Source organism: Coregonus lavaretus (genome assembly GCF_964263955.1).
Source record: "Coregonus lavaretus genome assembly, chromosome: 39".
Lineage (NCBI taxonomy): Eukaryota > Metazoa > Chordata > Actinopteri > Salmoniformes > Salmonidae > Coregonus > Coregonus lavaretus.
In genome coordinates this window covers 21,321,730-21,343,475 of record NC_140026.1, presented here as the reverse complement: position 1 = coordinate 21,343,475, position 21,746 = coordinate 21,321,730, and the positions used below count along the sequence as shown (strand labels likewise).

At 46.4% G+C, this 21,746-nt stretch overlaps 1 pseudogene across 1 annotated transcript; it reads right to left on the bottom strand.

Moving 5' to 3' along the window:
• Window positions 1-424: 424 nt before the first annotated feature.
• LOC311112994 (elongator complex protein 5-like) lies at window positions 425-8,153 on the bottom strand (annotated as a pseudogene). The gene is made up of 4 exons: window positions 8,095-8,153; window positions 1,060-1,247; window positions 623-895; window positions 425-531 (listed from the first exon to the last, which is right to left on the bottom strand). The product of its transcript is annotated as an elongator complex protein 5-like (transcript).
• Between the last annotated feature and the right edge of the window lie 13,593 nt (window positions 8,154-21,746).

Sequence of the window (21,746 nt, the reverse complement as noted above, 5' to 3'; positions counted from 1 at the left end):
ACAAAATGGTATATTGCAACAGAATAACATTTTCTAGTCAGAAAAATATACATAACACAGACAACCTGAAAACAGTACCCTTTATTTGAAGCTAGATTTAAACAGATACCTGTCATAGGTCTACTGTAGGCATCTGTTCTCTGCATCAATCAGTCTTCTGCTGAAATATTCCTGAATTGATTGCTGTAAAAAGCAGTATATCTCTTGTCTACTTACACGGAAACCACCTTAACCACATTCCTCCACTGCAAAAACTAGCATTCGGTAAGCCTGGTATTCTGTTAGACTTTCATTTAAATCTCCTCTGAGAAAGTAAAATAAATATCTCAGGCAGGAACCCAGGCTATTATTATGGCTTCCGGCATGTAAATGTCTGAAGTGGCATTAACTGTAAGGGGCAGGACACTGCTTTTCATGGCTAATCTCACTTCTCTTTACTGAAGACAAATGGAAACGCCAGTTTTTCTTTGGCCTCTCTCACTCTGTATCGGACAGGCGGAGGTTAAAGGTCAGGTTGGCTGTTGGATCTGCCTGGGGAAAGATGAGAGAATCATACAACACCATTAGTGTTGGCTTATTCCTTCTCATATTGTGCATGTCAGGAATAATACAAGTGTGCTAGCTCAGATTCGTCTGTATTCATCTGTGTGTGTCCAGGATGACTGAGTTTGCTCTGTATTGTAACTGTCAGGTCCTAATTGATGCTGAAGATCTCCTCCTGGTAACAGACACACAACACTATCTGCATAAAATGGCTAAGACAGTTTAGCTCCCAGTCCTCTGGTCACTGGGGCCACGGTGATAACTGAGCTAGTCATGTGTCGTATGCTTCCCACAGTGCCTCGCTGATGCAGGTCGGAGTGCAGCAGGCCAACTACTGCTCTCACAGCTCCCCCTAATGATAAGGGAAGAAAGACAACTGAATTCTCACAAATTCACTGACTTCAAATGACAATTTCACAACATGACATAAAAGATATCAATCGTGGCAACCCAGAACCAAAACTTGGGTGAGTGCTGGAGACTAGAAAGACACTGATTATAAATACCATGACAAACCTTTCTTGAGAGTCTAAAGTCTCTGGCATATGACAGCAGGGTCGTGATGCCACAAAATCCATGAGAGAGAGTCAATGACGAGTGTCACTGCTTTGGCCTGAGGTGTTTGTTTGAGAAGAGTGCTGATGTCCTCTAGGGTGAACTGATGGACAGGAAATTGTGAGTTTCCCCTCAAAACAGCTAACTTTCTACAATTGTATTCATTTAGCCATGGGGCAATTTTTTTTTTGCAGTTTTATAGCTCGGACTGCGTAGGAGCGTGGTACGTCAGTGGTCCAGAATCATAACACCACACTGCCTTCTGCCTTACATCGTTTTCGTGACGTTCTTCTTCTTTAAAGTTTTATGGCAGCCTACACCTATTGGTGTATTGCCGCCACCTACTGTACGGGGTCTTCTTCTTTGATACTATGTCTGTTCGCAAAGAAATGCCACGACAACTGCCCTGGCTCTATATCAGCCCAAATAAATAACAAAATAAAAATAAACAACAACAAAACGCAATGTACTCCTTTATTCAGATTCAGCTGCCAACTCCCATCCCTACAGGCTCTGGGGCCTGAGAAGGAAGAGCATCTTTGGACAGTATTCTTTACGATGTTTCGGCAGTGAAGTCCTGGAGACCCAGAAACCTTACAGCCGCAGATACTATTATGTCCAGTCTCTTGGACTTTTTGTTAGTTGTGCAGTACAATGAATCCCATGCGCGATAAACACCACAAAATCCACTATCTTCACAATCAGCGTATCAGTTTCCCTCAACTGTTGAACAACACTCTGAATCTGCACAGACTGCGGAGCACCCAACGCCATATCTTCAGCTCCCCTCGTGCCTTCAACTATTTTACGTGCCTCGGTGTAGGAGACCTCCTGTATAGCCGTGACCCTTGCCACTTCATACTCATTTACCCTAACCGGCCACTCCGGGGATTGGGATTGGGTTGGTGGATCGCATCCAATTTAAAGGTGCATACACCGCCACCTACTGTACTAAAATGTGAAGCCAGTCACGGCCTACCTACATTCAATTATCTTAATTATTCCTCTTCCCAAAAGGAAACAATTGCCTATATCTATATATATAACCCTATATCTATATACCACTATTTAATACAAATAAAAATCATCACACCATTAACTCTTCTTCAGTAAAATCCCGTACACCCAGGTACTTCTCTGCATCTGCCACCTACACTGCCACCTATCTCCTATACCCATTTCCACGGGAAGTAGTGATGCACTACTTTTGTGAAACAATTTAAACTAAATGTATTTTAGTGTTTACCAGAATTTGTAACTTGAGTCTGATAATCATCTGTACAAAACTGTTAATCTGATAATACTTGTGGAATGTAAAAGTACTTGCTTGGTATATGTTTTCCAGTTTTTTAAAATACTTTGCAACTTATTTCAATGTGAAAACTGAAATGGTCTATTCATTCCTTTTCAGTAGGTGCTGTTATCCAGAGCAACTTACAGTAGTAAGTACATACATTTTCATACTGTTCCACTGTGGGAATCGAACCCACAACCCTAGCATTGCAAGCACCATGCTCTACCAACTGAGCCACATCATCTCAGCACATCATCACAAACCACTTGATGTCTCAATGTACTCAATTACTGTGTTGTGCATTGTTTTTCTACATGGTGATGGAAAGTCTACAGGTACAAACCTACATTTACATTAAGTGGTTTGTAAGGATGGTAAATTAATACTGCACAAAAAGTGTTTTTTCCCCAGGTTATTTGATCAATCATTAATATCGCAGGATTCATTTGTTGGAATTGTAAGAGTTGTTGCCCTGTCACTATCTCTGTGATTGTCATTCTGGAATCCAGAAAGAACCAAACCCTGTCCTCAAACATTTACATCAAAAGGTGCAAAGTTATGGGCAACTACTTTTTTTGCCAAAGCAGAAATGCTGAAAAAATGTGTTTGCCTACGCTACATATGTCTATATAGGTCTGCTAATACTAGTAAAGGCTCAGTGCCCTACTTTTGTGAAATATTAGTTTTAAATCCAAAAATACATATATTTTTATTAATATTTTTTATTTTTTATTCTGATTTTTCAGGGGGTGCGTATAACCAAATACTTCTCTGCAGCTGCCACCACAACATCTATTCTCTGTGATTTACGTTCCATTCCTGCGGTACAATTGATAACCATTGCTATGAATGCTAAGAAGCCAACCTTACTGAAGCATAACTCACTCATTGCCCTATCCCTCTGTGCTGGCACAAATCTACTACTCACTGGGATCCTCTCAGGAACCTCACCCTTTACCCATCCTCCTCCACTTTCTTCACTGCCTCCGCATACAACACCCTCTGCACTACTCTGACTCTGGCCACTTCAACCTGCCTCTCTCGCACCGGACACTTCCGATCCCCATTTTCGTGACGTTGTCAGCCAACCCGTCTATAGAAATTGACATTATAGGTCATGAACCAATCACAGCCCTCCTGTAGTGTCACGACTTCCTCAGAGGCTGCCTCCTCTCCTTTTTCGGGCAGGCTTCGGCGTTCGTCGTCACTGGCCTTCTAGCCACTGCCGCTCCTTATCTCATCATTCCATTTGTTTTTGTCTTGTTTATTACACACACCTGGTTCATTCATTCATGGGCGGCGCACAATTGGCCCAGCGTCGTCCAGGGTAGGGGAGGGAATGGCCGGCAGGGCTGTAGCTCAGTTGATAGAGTATGGCGTTTGCAACGCCAGGGTTGTGGGTTTGATTCCCACGGGGGGCCAGTATAAATTTTTTTATGTAATCACTAACTGTAAGTCGCTCTGGATAAGAGCGTCTGCTAAATGACTAAAATGTAATGTAAATGTAAATGTTCATATCCCTAGATCAGTACCTGTATAAGTGTTCCCTCTGCCCCCTTGTCTTTGTGTGTGACCAGCTGAGTGACCGGATCCAGCCACCCACACCCCACCACCCAGAGGGATTCACATATCTCGACCACAGGATTTTGACGGGACAGCTGCCATTTGCCAGGGATTCCTCTGACAAATGGAATTATACTTTTCGACCATCAGCCCGGCTCCACCGGAGCGGGAGAAGGTGTCCGCCCTCGTCTCCTGTCTCTCGGGGAAAGTCCTGGAGTGGGCCAATGCGGTCTGGAGTGAAGGAGGAGCCACGTTGGACAACTATGGGGAGTTCGCTCACCTCTTTCGGGCCGTCTTCGATCACCCGCCCGAAGGTAGAGAGGCGTACGAGCGGCTGGTCCACCTGAGGCAGGGGACGAGGACCGCAGGACTTCGCCCCGGAGTTTCGTACTCTAGCGGCTGGGTCCGGGTGGAATGAGCGGGCCCTCATCGACCACTTCCAGTGCCGTCTACGAGAGGACGTCCGAAGGGAGCTAGCCTGCCGGGACACCACGTTGTCTTTCGATCAATTGGTGGACATGGCCATCCGGTTGGACAAGCTGCTGGCTTCTAGAGGACGTCCTGGAAGGGGCCTGCCCGTGCATGGGGCGCGCTTCTTCACAAAATTAGATCTCCTGAGTGCGTACAACCTGGTGCGTATCCGATAGGGGGGCGAGTGGTAGACAGCATTCAGCACAACCACGGGGCATTACGATTACCTGGTGATGCCTTAAGGTTTGATGAATGCTCCATCCGTCTTCCAGTCCTTTGTGAACGAGGTGTTTTGGGACATGCTTGGTCACGGTGTAGTGGTCTATATCAATGACATTCTGGTGTATTCCGCTACGCGCGCCAAGCATGTGTCCCTGGTTCGCAAAGTGCTGGCCCGACTGTTGGAACATGACCTTTATGCCAAGGCAGAAAAGTGTCTGTTTTTCCAACAGTCTGTCTCTTTCCTCAGACACCGCATTACCACCTCAGGTGTGGAGATGGAGGGAGATCGCATTTCAGCCGTGCGTAATTGGCCGAATCCAACCACGGTTAAGGAGGTGCAGCGCTTTATTGGCTTTGCCAACTAGTATCGGAGGTTTATCCGGGGCTTTGGCAAGGTCGCAGCTCCCATCACATCACTGTTGAAGGGTGGGCTGTCCCGGCTCCGCTGGTCTGCTGAGGCTTACAGGGCCGTCAGTAACCTGAGGGTTCTGTTCACCTCAGCCCCGGTACTAGCCCATCCCGATCCATCACTACCGTTCGTAGTGGAGGTGGATGCGTACAAGGTAGGAATAGGCGCTGTCCTATCGCAACGCTCGGGCACGCCACCCAAGCTCCGCCCCTGTGCTTTCTTCTCAAAGAAGCTCAGCCCAGCGGAGCAGAACCACGACGTTGGTGATCGGGAGCTGTGGCTGTTGTCCAAGCCCTGACCGTGTGGAGGCACTGTCTTGAAGGGGCGAAACACCCTTTCCTCGTCTGGATGGACCACCGTAACCTGGAGTAAATCCGGGCAGCGAGGAGGCTGAACCCTCGCCAGGCCAGCTTGGCCCTATTCTTCACCCGGTTTGATTTTACCCTATCTTACATCCCAGGTATGAAGAATGTGAAGGCAGACGCACTGTCACGGCTGTACGACCCAGAGGAGAGGCCCATAGACAACACCCCCATACTCCCGGCCTTCTGCATTGTGGCGCCGGTAGTATGGGCGATGGACGCGGATATAGAGCGGCGTTACGCACAGATCCATCTCCACCTCAGTGTCCAGCTGGGCTGCAGTACATGCCTGCTCTTATCCGTGATCGTCTGATCTATTGGGCACACACATCCCCCTCCTCTGGTCACCCAGGTATCGGTCGTACAGTGCGCTGCCTGACCGGAAAGTACTGGTGGCCTACCTTGGCTAAGGACGTGAGGGTGTATGTCTCCTCCTGCTCGGTGTGCGCCCAGAGTAAGGCACCTAGGCACCTCCCAGCGGGTAAGTTACAGCCCTTACCAGTTCCACAATGGCCATGGTCCCACTTGTGTATTGACTTCCTAACTGAGCTTCCCCTCTCTCAAGGTAACACCACTATCCTGTTCGTTGTGGACCGCTTTTCCAAAGCCTGCCGCCTCCTTCCTCTGCCCGGTCTCCCCACGGCCCTGCAGAATGCGGAGGCCCTGTTTACACACGTCTTCCGGCACTACGGGGTGCCAGAGGACATAGTGTCTGACCGGGGTCCCCAGTTCACATCCAGGGTCTTTTAGTCGTTCATGGAACGTCTGGGGGTCTCGGTCAGCCTGACCCGAGTCTAATGGGCAGGTGGAACGGGTGAATCAGGATGTGGGTAGGTTCCTGCGGTCCCACTGCCAGGACCGGCCGGGGAGTGTTCGGTGTTCTTGCCATGGGCAGAATATGCCCAGAACTCTCTCCGCCACTCCTCCACTAACCTAACGCAATTTCAATGTGTTTTAGGTTATCAGCCGGTTCTGGCACCATGGCATCAGAGCCACGGTGCTCACGTCCACCTCCAACGTGCCGTGCGTCACCAGAAGGCCAACGCTGACCGCCACCGCAGTGAGGCCCCGGTCTTTGTACCGGGTGATCGGGTCTGGCTCTCGACCCGGAATCTGCCCCTCCACCTGCCCTGCCGGAAGCTGAGCCCGTGGTTTGTGGGGCCGTTCAAAGTCCTGAGGAGAATAAACGAGGTTACTTATAGGTTACTACTCCATCCAGATTACCGCATTAACCCCTCGTTCCATGTGTCTCTCCTCAGGCCAGTGGTGGTTGGTCCACTCCAGGAGTCTGAGGTGCGGGAGGTCCCTCCGCCCCCTCTGGACATCGATGGGGCCCCAGCGTACTCTGTCCATTTCATCCTGGATTCGAGGCGTCGGGTTGGAGGCCTTCAGTACCTCGTGAGGTGGGAGGGGTACGGTCCGGAGGAGCAGTGCTGGGTCCTGGTGAGGGATATCCTCGATCCCTCCCTGTTGCGGGATTTCCACAGTCGCCATCTGGCTCGCCCTGCTCTGCGTCCTCCTGGTCGTCCCCGAGGCCGGTGTTGGCGTGCTGCTGGAGCTGCGCGTACAGGGGTGGGGGGGACGTTGTCAGCCAACCCGTCTATAGAAATTGACATTATAGGTCATTAACCAATCACAGCCCTCCTGTACTGTCACGACTTCCTCCGAGACTGCCTCCTCTCCTTGTTCGGGCAGGCTTTGGTGTTCGTCATCACCGGTCTTCTAGCCACTGCCGCTCCTCATCTCATCATTCCATTTATTTTTGTCTTGTTTATTACACACACCTGGTTCATATCCCCTCATCAGTACCTGTATAAGTGTTCCCTCTTCCCCCTTGTCTTTGTGTGTGATTGTTTATTGTGGAGGATAGTGAAGCTCAGTGGAGCTCCGTGTATTGTGTATCGCCGGGATATTTCCCTGTATGCCTTGTATTTTCCAGTGTGCCTGTTTTGCGCACTGAAGTGGTTTTGACGCAATTCTGCATAACTCTGTATTTGCGGAATAAAGCCTGTTATTCTGTGACTACCCAGAGCATACTCTGGACATTTGTTTAAAACAATATGTCTAAAAATCAACAAAATCATAAAGGGTACTTTTGAGATATTCATATTAATCGTTTTAATGTTGAATAAATTAATCTGTACAATTTTATATCAGAATGTAGCTATACTCTATATTTTAGAGCACACTATTAGGAGTATAATGACAAGGTGTTGTCTGTATCATGTACGGTTCACGGATCATTGAGAGTGCTGTGTCTCCAATCACACTGTTTGTGTGTGCTTGTATCAACAACTGTCTGCAAGACAATTCAAACAGGACGTGGTGCAAGATTCCCCCTCACAGCCTCAACCAAAGGAGCACATTGTGCCAGCAATGCTCCTTGTTCCATAGCAGAAAGCATCCACACCCAAACCAAGGTAGACACTCATACCATTCTTGACAGGTCATTGGGCTACACTACAATGTGCATGCATGTAGACCAAGTGTAATCTGCTGTGCTCCCTCTTTCTGCCAGTGACCCCCCTGATGTTCAGTTTAAACTCACCCAGCTGATTGCCGTGTACACTGGTCAGATTGACCAGCAGATTACCTTTGCCTGTTAGAGGAGGAGTTGGCGAGAGAAGTGCAACAGGAGAATGCAGAAGTTGCGGCCTCAGAGGTCCCCCCTGCACCTTTCAGGCAGCAGCCCCATGGAAGCCTCCCCAGCAGATGTGGCCTGAGGGGCAGACATGGTCCTCCATCCGGAGACAGCCCCACAGAGGAGGGGCAGGTGGAGCACAGTGGCCAGGCTAGCTATGGATCCCAACAGCCAGGTGAGCGGGGCAGAAATCCACTGCCTCCCAAGAGCGGGTGCCTGCAGCTGGGTGAGCCTGGAACCTGCTCCTCATGGGGGTGTGCATCCTAACTCCACCCACCAGAAGGGCAATGTTGCAAGGGAAATGTGGAGTGATGAGGAATCTTTATCAGACTCTCCTCATAAAGATGCCTTTGAAGATAGCAGCAGCACTAGGAAGAGTAAACCTGGAAAGAAGAGGATGTGGACCCCCAAGGAGTGGGTGGAAGCTGGGGTTTCCCGCTATGGTGAGGGCAACTGGGAGAAGATGGCTGCCGTTTTGCAGTCCTCTAACCAATTGTACTTTTATGTGTGTTTTTTCGTAATTTGTCATTTATTCTGTACATAATGTTTCTGCCACCGTCTCTTATGACCAAAAATAGCTTCTGGATATCAGGACAGCAATTACTCACCTCGTATTGGACAAATATTTTTTCTTCAACGAGTCGGACGCGAAGGATATCCTACAGACACCCGACAAGGCCCAAATCCCCGTCATTTGCATTAGAAAGAGACAGAGGTATCGTGGACGTAGGTCGGGGTGCCTTGTACGGATCCGACGGCGAGCGAGTAAACTGCCTCTTCCATCAATCCTATTAGCCAATGTTCAATCATTTGAAAATAAATTGGATGACCTAAGATTAAGGTTATCCTACCAACGGGACATTAAAAACTGTAATATATTATGTTTCACCGAGTCGTGGCTGAACGACGACATGGATAACATACAGCTGGCAGGATATGCGCTACATCAGCAGGATAGAACGTCTGACTCCGGTAAGACAAGGGGTGACAGTCTGTGTATATTTGTAAACAACAGCTGGTGCATAAAATCTAATACTAAGGAAGTCTTAAGGTTTTGCTTGCCCGAGGTAGAGTATCTCATGATAAGCTGAAGACCACACTATTTACCAAGAGAGTTTTCATCTATATTTTTCATAGCTGTCTATTTACCACCACAAACTGATGCTGGCACTAAGATTGCACTCAATGAGCTGTATAAGGCCATTAGTAAACAGGAAAACGCCCATCCAGAGGCAGCGCTCCTAGTGGCTGTGGACTTTAATGCAGGGAAACTTAAATCCGTTCTACCTCATTTCTACCAGCATGTTAAATATGCAACCAGAGGGGAATAAACTCTAGACCACCTTTACTCCACACACAGAGACACATACAAAGCTCTCCCTCGCCCTCCATTTGGCAAATTTGACCATAACTCTATCCTCCTGATTCCTGCTTATAAGCAAAAACTAAAGCAGGAAGCACCAGTGACTCGGTTAATAAGGAAGTGGTCAGATGACGCAGATGCTAAGCTACAGGACTGTTTTGCTAGCACAGACTGGAATATGTTCCGGGATTCTTCCGATAGCATTGAGGAGTACACCACATCAGTCACTGGCTTCATCAATAAGTGCATCGATGACGTCGTCCCCACAGTGACCGTACGTACACTACAGTTCAAAAGTTTGGGGTCACATAGAAATTTTCCTGGCAGCTTCATTAAATAGTACCTGCAGAACACCAGTCTCAACATCAACAGTGAAGAGGTGACTCCGGGATGCTGACCTTCTAGGCAGAGTTGCAGAGAAAAAGCAATTTCTCAGACTGGCCAATAAAAGGAAAAGATTAAGATGGGCAGTCTAAGATATGGCTTTTTCTTTGCAACTCTGCCTAGAAGGTCAGCATCCCAGAGTCGCTTCTTCACTGTTGACGTTGAGACTGGTGTTTTGCGGGTACTATTTAATGAAGCTGCCAGTTGAGGACTTGTGAGGCGTCTGTTTCTCAAACTAGACACTCTAATTTATTTGTCCTCTTGCTCAGTTGTGCACCGGGGCCTCCCACTCCTCTTTCTATTCTGGTTAGAGCCCGTTTGCGCTGTTCTGTGAAGGGAGTAGTACATAATGTTGTACGAGATCTTCAGTTTCTTGCCAATTTCTCGCATGGAATAGCCTTCATTTCTCAGAACAAGAATAGACTGATGATTTTCAGAAGAAAGTTATTTGTTTCTGGCCATTTTGAGCCTGTAATCGAACCCACAATTGCTGATGCTCCAGATACTCAACTAGTCTCAAGAAGGCCAGTTTTATTGCTTCTTTAATCAGCACAACAGTTTTCAGCTGTGCTAACACAATTGCAAAAGGGTTTTCTAATGATAAATTAGCCATTTAAAATTATAAACTTGGATTAGCAAACATAACGTGCCATTGGAACACAGGACTGATGGTTGCTGATAATGGGCCTCTGTACGCCTATGTAGATATTCCATTAAAAATCAGCAGTTTCCAGCTACAATAGCCATTTACAACATTAACAATGTCTACACTGTATTTCTGATCAATTTGATGTTATTTTAATGGACACTTTTTTTATTTTCTTTTGAAAACAAGGACATTTCTAAGTGACCCCAAACTTTTGAATGGTAGTGTACATAGCCCAACCAGAAGACATGGATTACAGGCAACATCCGCACTGAGCTAAAGGGTAGAGCTGCCGCTTTCAAGGAGTGGGACTCTAACCCGGACGCTTATAAGAAATCCCGCTATGCCCTCCGACGAACCATCAAACAGGCACAGAGTCAATACAGGACTAAGATTGAACCATACTACACCGGCTCTGACGCTCGTCGGATGTGGCAGGGCTTGAAAACTATTACAGACTACAAAGGGAAGCAGAGCCGCGAGCTGCCCAGTGACACAAGCCTACCAGACGAGCTAAATCACTTCTATGCTCGCTTCGAGGCAAGCAACACTTATGCATGCATGAGAGCATCAGTTGTTCCGGATGACTATGTGATCACGCTCTCTGTAGCCGATGTGAGTAAGACTTTTAAGCAGGTCAACATTCACAAGGCAGCAGGGCCAGACGGATTACCAGGACGTGTACTCCGAACATGCTCTGACCAACTGGCAAGTGTCTTTTCTGACATTTTCAACATGTCCCTGACTGAGTCTGTAATACCAACATGTTTCAAGCAGACCACCATAGTTCCTGTGCCCAAGAATACTAAGATAACCTGTCTTAATGACTACCGACCCGTAGCGCTCACGTCTGTAGCCATGAAGTGCTTTGAAAGGCTGGTCAAGGCTCACATCAACACCATTATCCCAGAAACCCTAGACCCACTCCAATTTGCATACCGCCCCAACAGATCCACAGATGATGCAATCTCTATTGCACTCCACACTGCCCTTTCCCACCTGGACAAGAGGAACACCTACGTGAGAATGCTATTCATTGACTACAGCTCAGCGTTCAACACCATAGTGCCCTCAAAGCTCTTCACTAAGCTAAGGACCCTGGGACTAAACACCTCCCTTTGCAACTGGATCCTGGACTTCCTGACTGGCTGCCCCCAGGTGGTAAGGGTAGGTAACAACACATCTGCCACGCTGATCCTCAACACGGGGGCCCCTCAGGGGTGCGTGCTCAGTCCCCTCCTGTACTCCCTGTTCACCCATGACTGCATGGCCAGGCACGACTCCAACACCATCATTAAGTTTGCCAACGACACAACAGTGGTAGGCCTGATCACCGACAACGATGAGACAGCCTATAGGGAGGAGGTCAGAGACCTGGCCGTGTGGTGCCAGGATAACAACATCTCCCTCAACGTGATCAAGACAAAGGAGATGATTGTGGACTACAGGAAAAAAAAGAGGACTGAGCATGCCCCCATTCTCATCGACAGGGCTGTAGTGGAACAGGTTGAGAGCTTCAAGTTCCTTGGTGTCCACATCACCAAAAAATGATCATGGTTCAAACACACCAAGACAGTCGTGAAGAGGGCACGGCAAAGCCTATTCCCCCTCAGGAGACTGAAAAGATTTGGCATGGGTCCTCAGATCCTCAAAAGGTTCTACAGCTGCACAATCGAGAGCATCCTGACTGGTTGCATCACCGCCTGGTATGGCAACTGCTCGGCCTCTGACCGCAAGGCACTACAGAGGGTAGTGCGTACGGCCCATTACATCACTGGGGCCAAGCTTCCTGCCATCCAGGACCTCTATACAAGACGGTGTCAGAGGAAGGCCCTAAAAATTATCAAAGACTCCAGCCACCCTAGTCATAGACTGTTCTCTCTGCTACTGCACGGCAAGCGGTACGGGAGCGCCAAGTCTAGGTCCAAAAGGCTTCTTAACAGCTTCTACCCCCAAGCCATAAGAATCCTGAACAGCTAATCATGGCTACCCGGGCTATTTGCATTGTTGGTTAAGGGCTTGTAAGTAAGCATTTAACTGTAACGTTGATGGAATAATTATTAATGACTAATTATTACACCCTGAAACTGTGTGAAATGTGTTAGAATGTGTGAGTGTAGGACCAGTGAAGACTATGACATTGAGCTACTATTTAGAAATGTGAGTAAGAGTTAGACCAGACAACAAAGGACAAGGAGAACTGTCTACAGACAACTGAGAAACCAAGATAAAGAGGCCTCCCAATTTAGGGAGGAGAGAAACTGTTAGGCTTTTTAAGGAGTATGAAACATGATGCAGACTATTGTGAGAACGGCGATAACTGAGGAATGCAGGGAGTAGGCTATGATAAGAAAGTGTGTGTGTGAACTGATGGTCAGGAGAGCAATTATAAAGTGGAAAACTACAGCCTGCCTAAAGAGGGGAGGGATTTTTGTATGACGTGTGAGTATAAAAGATGGACTCTGAAATTGTGATGGCAGAATTCTCAATGAATAAACATCTCTGACTATGCAGACCGGGACTCTGTCCGTTTCTTAAATCCAAAAGACTTACAACCTTTTGGGAGACGCACAGAGACACTGAAATAGTTTGTTAAATAATTCACGTAACAGCTTGGTTCTTCTGAGCCGGAATCCAATACCTGCCTCTGTCATTCCAGGTAACTCTGAAAACCGTTGACGGGTGAATGATACATTCGCAAATAGAAAGTCCTGCCCTTTGACATTAAGGGTTAAGACAGACCAGAGGACACCTGATTAATGATAGAGACGGTGACGGAATCCAAACCTACATTGAATCTCGGCTGCAAGGATAAGGTCAGTAGTCTTTATTCATTACTTGGTGAAATTGATTTGAGAACTTGCTAAAATATTGAAAAGTAGCAAATTGATCAATGCGTAGCCATTTTAAGTGAAATGTTGGTGGGTCCGTAACGATTCATGGTAATAGGCCATTACCAAAAGACACTACCTGGTGTTGAAATAGAAGGAACTATTAAAACTACACCTAAGGGATGTAACCTGTAAGAGATTATAGAACAGTCAACAAATAATCCGGGTTAAACAAATGCAAAAAGTAAATGAGAGGATATAATTGAGTAAATTTAGACGGTTAAGATCACCAGGAGAGGGAGAACCCATTCCTGTTGTATGGGACTGTCAGGAATTATCAAGATTACATTGTGGGGATAAATTCCTCCGTAGAGTAGGAGATAATTCTGGGGGACTAGTCACCTGTTGTATGGGACTGTCAGGAATTATCAAGATTACATTGTGGGGATAAATTCCTCCGTAGAGTAGGAGATCATTCTGGGGGACTAGTCAACCTGTTGTACCTATACAGGAAGGGGTGATTCCAGGTGTGGTGTGAAACTGTTTTGAAAAACTTGTTATATAGAAGAGGTGGCTAAGGGATTTTTAACAGTACCAACCATGGGAGGCAAATCCTCACAAGAGGTCCCAGAATTTACTGGGGACGAGAAATACATGGAAATTGGAGACAAACGAAATGTGTATTATGGACCTAATTGGAGAAAAATGTTTTTGCTTTACTGGGCGACTTGATGTAATTAAACTGGAATCCATGATTAAACAAATGCATGTAAATTGTGGTACTGATCTAAATTAAACAGAAAAGAGAGTAATTAAACTAGAGTCCATGATTAAACAAATGCATGTAAATTGTGGTAATGATCTAAAGAAACAGAAAAGAGAGGAACAGGAGGATTCAGAGCTAAGCTCAGGAGAGAGTCAGTATGAGTCAGGAGATGAGAGAGTAGGAGGGGGCCAGTACCCACTGATAGCCTTACCTAATCTATTGGCAGGGAATGAAGGGGCCCCAGCAACCTTAGATGTATACAGTAATAATAATAATAATATGCCATTTAGCAGACAGGCCATGAACACAGAGGACGTGGCCAGAGCGGTAGAAGGAATGACGTACCCCAAAACAGGAATAGTAAGGTTTGGGCTGCCATTAGAGGGCAGCGGGTTTCAGGGGATGCCCAGAGGGCACTTTTGCCATGGGCTGATCACGGAGAGTATGTTGGGAAAATAACTGAATTGTGTAATAGCCTCAGAGAACATTACCATCGTCATGCAGACTTCTCTAAAGTACATGAGTGTAAACAAGAGGATAGTTGTCACCAGTGGCGGCTCCTGAAAAAATTCTCAGGAGGGGCAATTTTTCTGATGATTTAGGTGACCTACACACATTTAAAAAAAGATATGTCCAGCAACAACATGAAGACAGGGGCAGCATATAAGTCAATACCAGAAGCATTTATTGACTGATCTGGGGAGATGGATTCCAGTTTCTGTGACAGATTATAAATAATCTCTGATGCCTTTGTTATATTAGCTTTTGGTTGAATGTACTGTCGTAGTAAATATATAATGTTATAGCTTGGTCTGACTAAAATCTTGTGCATGACCCATTTTGTGTTGGGCGTTTGTTTTCAATCAATGCTGTTCCTATCCTATAACAATGGACAAAAGAGTCCTATCTTGTCAGCCTTGTCAGCAGGTGGCCAAGGACAACACCCACACCATAGGTCTCTCAGTTCTTCCAACTCACGAGTTCTTGCTCTGAGGACACACACACACACACACACACACACATCATCACTGATAACACACACACACACACACATCATCACTGTTAAACACACACACACACACACACACAAAAATCCCCTCTCTTTAGGCTGAACATTTGAAGACAGAGAACCCGACTCAGAGCCAATGCAACAGTGGAGGGGACCTCGCCCAACTCATCAGGACCAATCAGAAGATCAGAACTACTAGATTCAACCTACATCATTTATTGTATAAAATGTCTGCACACAATGTTTTCGGGGCTCTCTTCAGATAGCTCCCTAAGAGTTTGACGAACGAGTCCGTGCACGCGATTCCAGATATCTTTACCTCTGAATAAACTGCCTTTATTATACCATATCCACCCTGTCCAAAGTCTCTACTTGGTCTCAGTTCTCCAGTAAACTTGTGATTATCAACAGTACACAACGGTAACAAACAATTGGGGGAACTCACGGGGCAGATAGTAAGGTCGCAGTGACACAGAAAGCAGTTCAATGTCGGGGGTACAGAGTCGCTCTCTTACCAGGATCGATTTTCCCTGTGACTGTGTCAGATCGCGGTCCGCTCTGACCAGGGTGAAGCCGGCCGGCTCCACTTCTCTGTCCGGGACTCTGTCATCCAGCCAAGTCTCCCAGCTGTATTGGATTCCGCTGCCAGCAGCGTTTTCATTATTTAGTCCGTTCGTAGCGGGTATGTACACGATCAACAAGATCAGTCCAAAACCCACCACTGGAAATCCATGGTTGGCAGAATGTTTGTAAACTAAGTGTACAAATTAAAAACATAAAATAACGCCACTAAGTGTACAAATTAAAAACATAAGATAACGCCACACTGCAGGTCGCAACAGAGACGCTGCTAGCCGCTATTTTCTTAGTTACGTTCATGGTTACGTCACGTATGACGAAAGCGCGTAAGTGCAAGCCCACAGACACCCATAGAGATTGTATTGAAAGCTTCGAAATTTGAAAAAAATAGATTTTACATGGGAGTCTATGACAGACTTCTGGGCGATTTTCAACATGACTGAAATCGCCCCAAAAACGGGCGGGGCCATTTGAAGCACGACTTTAGCCTGATTTGACATTTAGTGGCAGTCAGATCAGATTAGAACACTGATAACTACTGTTGCCGTGATATAATTGATTAGAAAAAAAATCCCTTCCTTTTCCCGTTTGGCAGTGCGTCGCCCATATCGCCCTATTGAACACACCGCCCCTGGTTGTCACGATCGTCTAATGAGGGAGACCAAGGCGCAGCGTTGCGAGTGAACATATTCTATTTATTTAAATGATCACACGAACCAAAACAAATAAACAACGAATGCGTGACGTCTATGGTACAACACGAACACACACGAACAAAATCCCACAACCCGAAAGAAAAACAGACAGATTAAATATGGCTCCCAATCAGAGACAACCAGCCGACAGCTGACACTCGTTGCCTCTGATTGGGAGTCACACCGGCAAACATAGAAAATAGACAACCTAGAACACCCACCAAAGAAACGGAAAACATAGAATGAACACACCCTGGCTCAACATAATGAGTCCCCGAGCCAGGGTGTGACAGTACCCCCCCCTAAAGGCGCGGACTGCGACCGCGCCTAAATAAGAGCAAAAACAGGGGAGGGCTGGGTGGGCATTCCTCCTCGGCGGCGGCTCCGGCTCCGGGCTTGACCCCCACTCCTTCTCGAACCCCCCAAAGTACCCCTGGTCCGGTCTGGCCCTGCTGGCCGGAGCTGGACTGAACACTGGTGGAGCGGATTGCTCTAGCTCCGACGTGAAGCCTCTGACCGGTGCCGGACCAGCCACCGGTGGAACAGGCACGGGCCGTGCCGGACTGACGACGCACACCACTGGCTTGGTGTGGGGAGCAGGAGCGGGCCGAGCCGGGCCGTCGAAGCACACTCCCGACCTGGTGCGGGGAACAGGCACGGGCCGTGCCGGACTGATGAGGCACACCACTGGCTTGGTGTGGGAAGCAGGAGCGGGCCGAGCCGGGCCGTCGAAGCGCACCCCTGACCTGGTGCGGGGAACAGGCACGGGCCGTGCCGGACTGACGACGCACACCACAGACTTGGTGCGGAGAGCAGGAACGGGCCGGGCCGGGCTGGCGACGCGCACCACAGGTTTGGTGCGGGGAGCAGGAACGAGCCGGACAGGGCTGACGAGACGCACCACAGACTTGGTGCGGGGAGAAGGAACAGGCCGGGCCGGGCTGGCGACGCGCACCACAGACTCGATGCGGGTAGCAGGAACAGGCCGGGCTGACGACACGCACCACAGGCTCGATGCGAGGAACAGGAACAGGCCGGACCGTACTGGGGACACACACCACTGGCCCTACGCAGGGATCAGGAACGGGCCGGACCGGACTGGTAACACACCCCAGTACCTCTCGCCGTGCCTCCACACTTTCCCTCTCCTCTGTGACCAGTGGCCCCCTTAACCTGGCGGCCTCCTCTTCACACCCGCTGGACCGCTCCATCGCGGCCTCCTGCTGCCCCGTCGTCCACGTCGTGAGCCCCCCCCTAAAAATGTTCTGGGGTTCTCTCCTCCCCGTGGACCAGGCCTCCCTTGCTCTCGCCAGACTCTCGATCCATTGCTTCATAGACCAGCCTCTCTCCTCTTCACTTAGCGTGGCCCAGCCGAAACTCCTACTCCCCTGATCCAAGGTCCTTCCTCTCTCCTCTTCACGCTGCTTGGTCTGGTTTAGGTGGGATTTTCTGTCACGCTCGTCGTAGGATTGAGTAGACCAAGGCGCAGCGTTGCAAGCAAACATATTCTATTTATTTAAATGATCACACGAACCAAAACAAATAAACAACGAATGCGTGACGTCTATGGTACAACACGAACACACACAAACAAAATCCCACAACCCGAAAGAAAAACAGACAGATTAAATATGGCTCCCAATCAGAGACAACCAGCCGACAGCTGACACTCGTTGCCTCTGATTGGGAGTCACACCGGCAAACATAGAAAATAGACAACCTAGAACACCCACCAAAGAAACGGAAAACATAGAATGAACACACCCTGGCTCAACATAATGAGTCCCCGAGCCAGGGTGTGACAATAGTGAGACTGTCAGCCAGTACTTAGAGAGGGTTAAAGATGTGTTTAACGCAAACAGTGGCATACCCGAGCCAGACCAGAGACAGGGGAATGATACGCCCTACCATCACCAATTAAAAATATAGCGTTCCTCAGTGGAATGAGACCAGAGATAAGCAGGACCATTAAAAATACTTTGATAGGGTGGAGAACGGCACAGCAACACTGATTGAGGTTTAAAAAGTATGCAGTTTACCAAGCGCAGATTGGGAGAGAAAAAGAGGAGTAAGAGAGACCTTAAGGGAGTGCCAACTCTCTGGGAGATAGTGAGGCCAGAAACAAAGGGGCAGTGTCCTGGAAATCACAGTCTGTTTTTTGTGTTTTTTTCCGTTCTGCTGGGAGTATATTTGATGATGGGGATTTGTGTTGAATGAGAGGCTAGAGACTTCATAAAATAATAATTGGAATAATAATTATATATTAACTTGCTCACCCAAACGTAGACATACGTCATGGGTGAGACATAATTAATATAATATTGTACAAAGCCAATTTAGAGTTTCCATTAAGGAACGTCAATCCCTACATTGGATATTAATACTATGGAGATAAATTCAATATATGCTGGTCAACTACGGCATGTGTTTGGTGTTATTTGTAGCCTACTTAGAAAGGACAGTTACCTATATCTGCTGTATTCTAAACAATGACAGATTGGGGGTTTCATAAGAGGTGGCTATAATTTTAGTTGATAACAGAGGTAATTAGATTTGAGAAATGTTGAAAAGTAATGTTAGATGGAAAGTCAGCAATAGAGGATAGAGATTCTACAGGGTTTCCTGTGTGAAAAAAGTAACAGAAATTGGGTGATGAGAAATGTTGAATTGCATTGTTTAAGCAAGAATGGCATTAAATTCATGCTTTCTAGTTATGTGTATGCAAATATGTTATTCGTTTTTGGTGGTGTGTGGATAGAATTTACTAATGCCAGGATTTAGTAAACAAAGCAGAGAGATGTAGTGAGAGCAGTGGAAGGGATACCCCACCCTAAGACGGGGGTACACCAGTTCAGAAGAGATATGGAAGCGCTGACCGCCAGCTTTAAGCTGAATACAGGGGAACTAGAGAGGGCAGTCAGACAGATAGTGTTAAAGGACTGGGCGGCAGTGAGAGGAAACTGGGTTCCCGGAGATGGGAATGCGCCGGTTCTAGAGTGGGCAGAAGGAGGGGCTTATGGAGATAAATTGGCACAACTCTGTGATAATCTGAGAGAATATTGTCACAGACATGCCGACTTCTCCAAAGTCCACGAGTGTAAGCAGGGAGACTGTGAGACTATTAGTCAATACCTAGAGAGACTGAGAGATGTGTTTAATGCAAACAGTGGATTTATTAAACAATAGGTTTATATTTTAAAAACATCAATGCAACAGGTTGCGATGATTAAATTAATAGAAAGGGGTTATAGGTTTATATTAGAAGGTGTAGTGAACTTAATGAAACGTGGTATTATATAATGTCTTCCAGGATTGATGGAAGTCTCCTATAGCATTATGTTAAGGGGATGCCTGGGATAAAATATAATGTCTTACTTACACGGAGTATGGGATTGTATTGGCTAATGAATGAAATATGACATTTACAGGGGCGACAGGAACAATAGAAGGGGAGACAGATTTTCCTATGGTGTTGATCAAATAATTGATAATGGATCATTTGAGATGAGATCCCATGGAGCAGATTTAGGGGTTCAATAATCATTGTGAGATTTAAAGAGGATATGATCTGAAGGGTAATCAATTAAACATAATCATTGTATACTCAAGGAATTTTGAGTGGTTTTATGGATTAGTTATGAGGAATTAGATTGATACAAACGATTATTGATGAGTTAGGACTGGGGATATCTGTATCATGTTTTGTGTGTACTTACCATCTTTAGATTACTGATGGTAATTGAAGGTTAACAAAAAGAATAATTTATCTTCCAGGAGAAAGAGATTCGCTTATCTCATTGGAATGTTGCCCAGGGATAGGGGGAGCAGTTTAGTGAAGTTAGGCAGTATTTAGGTCGTAAAAGTGAGCTACCAAATTAAGTCGGGCCTGGCTATTTTTGGTTGTTGTTTTTCAATTGGGTTTTTCAAATAAAAAACAACACACCTAGTATGATGTTTATGAAGGGTTGTTATTTCAATTTTAGGGGGTTTTCAACAGGTCAAAGGTGAAGTCTTAAAGGAGCACACACAGTGAATTTTATTGAGTTTTTCTGTTTTGACTGAGTTTAGGGTATATATGATTTCTTATGAGAATAAATGTCATGAGGACTCAATGAACACTTGGGATAAGTAAAATTTATGAAATATTTAGGATGATGGTAATGTTTAGTATACTATGGGATGGAACAGTTCGTTGAATGATTTCAATGGCCTCTGAACTCTGTTTTGACTTTCTGGTGTTAATTGATCATCCACACTGGTAAATTCTAAAGGCATGAGAGGAGGACTTTAAGATAGTTTATTTTACCAAGTTGAGGGTAATTTATAGTACTGTGAAAAGTGTGAAGAAATGTATAATTCGGTAATAATATATATGATTCGAACCATAAAATAACAGAAGAGAGAGAGAGAGCTTTCCCTGAATGAGGGATACATGTTGCTAGTCAATTGCACTAATCTTGGATTACTTTTATGGGACAGATGTAAGTTGAGGTATTATCAAATGTTGTCAGCAGGGTTAAAACACTTTTCTGGTCCCAGTCAGCTGTCAAAAGAGGAAGTTTCGATAGATAGAGATCTACTTATAGAGAGCTACAGTAGGGCCCCAATTAAGGAAGTTCACAGATGGGTGAAGCAAGGCGCAGTAAATAAGGAAGGAATATGGGTCAAAGACAGCTTACCAATTCTCCCGAAATTACTGTTTAGATATGCTGCAATATTGACACACGGGCAGAGCCATGTGTCAACGGGAGGGATGGATGGTAGAGCAGGTTAGGAAACACTTTGTGGCCTATGGTATAACGAATTACTAATATATATATATATATTTTTTTTTTTTAAGTGTTTGGAAGACCTTACATAATGCCACAGTTGGCAGGACCAGAACAGGCAGACATAGAACTAGAGAATACACTAGCAGAACACATGAGAAAATTGTTCGTTAACCATACCCGTATGTCTAAGAATTTGTGTCCTACAGGAGAATTAAAGGAGAAGGTGATTCATAGTATATAACCTGGAGACTGGGTGTGGATCCAATCGTTGAGGAAAAAGGATTGAAAGCAGTCACGCTGGGAGGGACCATACCAAGTCCTATTGGTAACTGCCTTCGCTATAAGAATAGCTGAGAGAGCCACTTGGGTCCACGTTACCCACTGCAAAAAGGTAGGCCCACATACCAACACCGTTGAACACACACAGAGTTAAAGAGAAGAACTGAACCACTAGGGTTCGGGGTAAACTCTGTTAACGAAGAAACCCTACCCCGACCTTTCATCACTGTGGGGTGTTTATAGAGGTGTGGGTATGGGGAAGTACCAGGCAGGTGGGTCAAGGACAGGATTGGGATGGCGGTTTTGGGGATTTTGGGGGACTCTGAGCTGCATCATCATGTTAACCATATTATGGATTAATC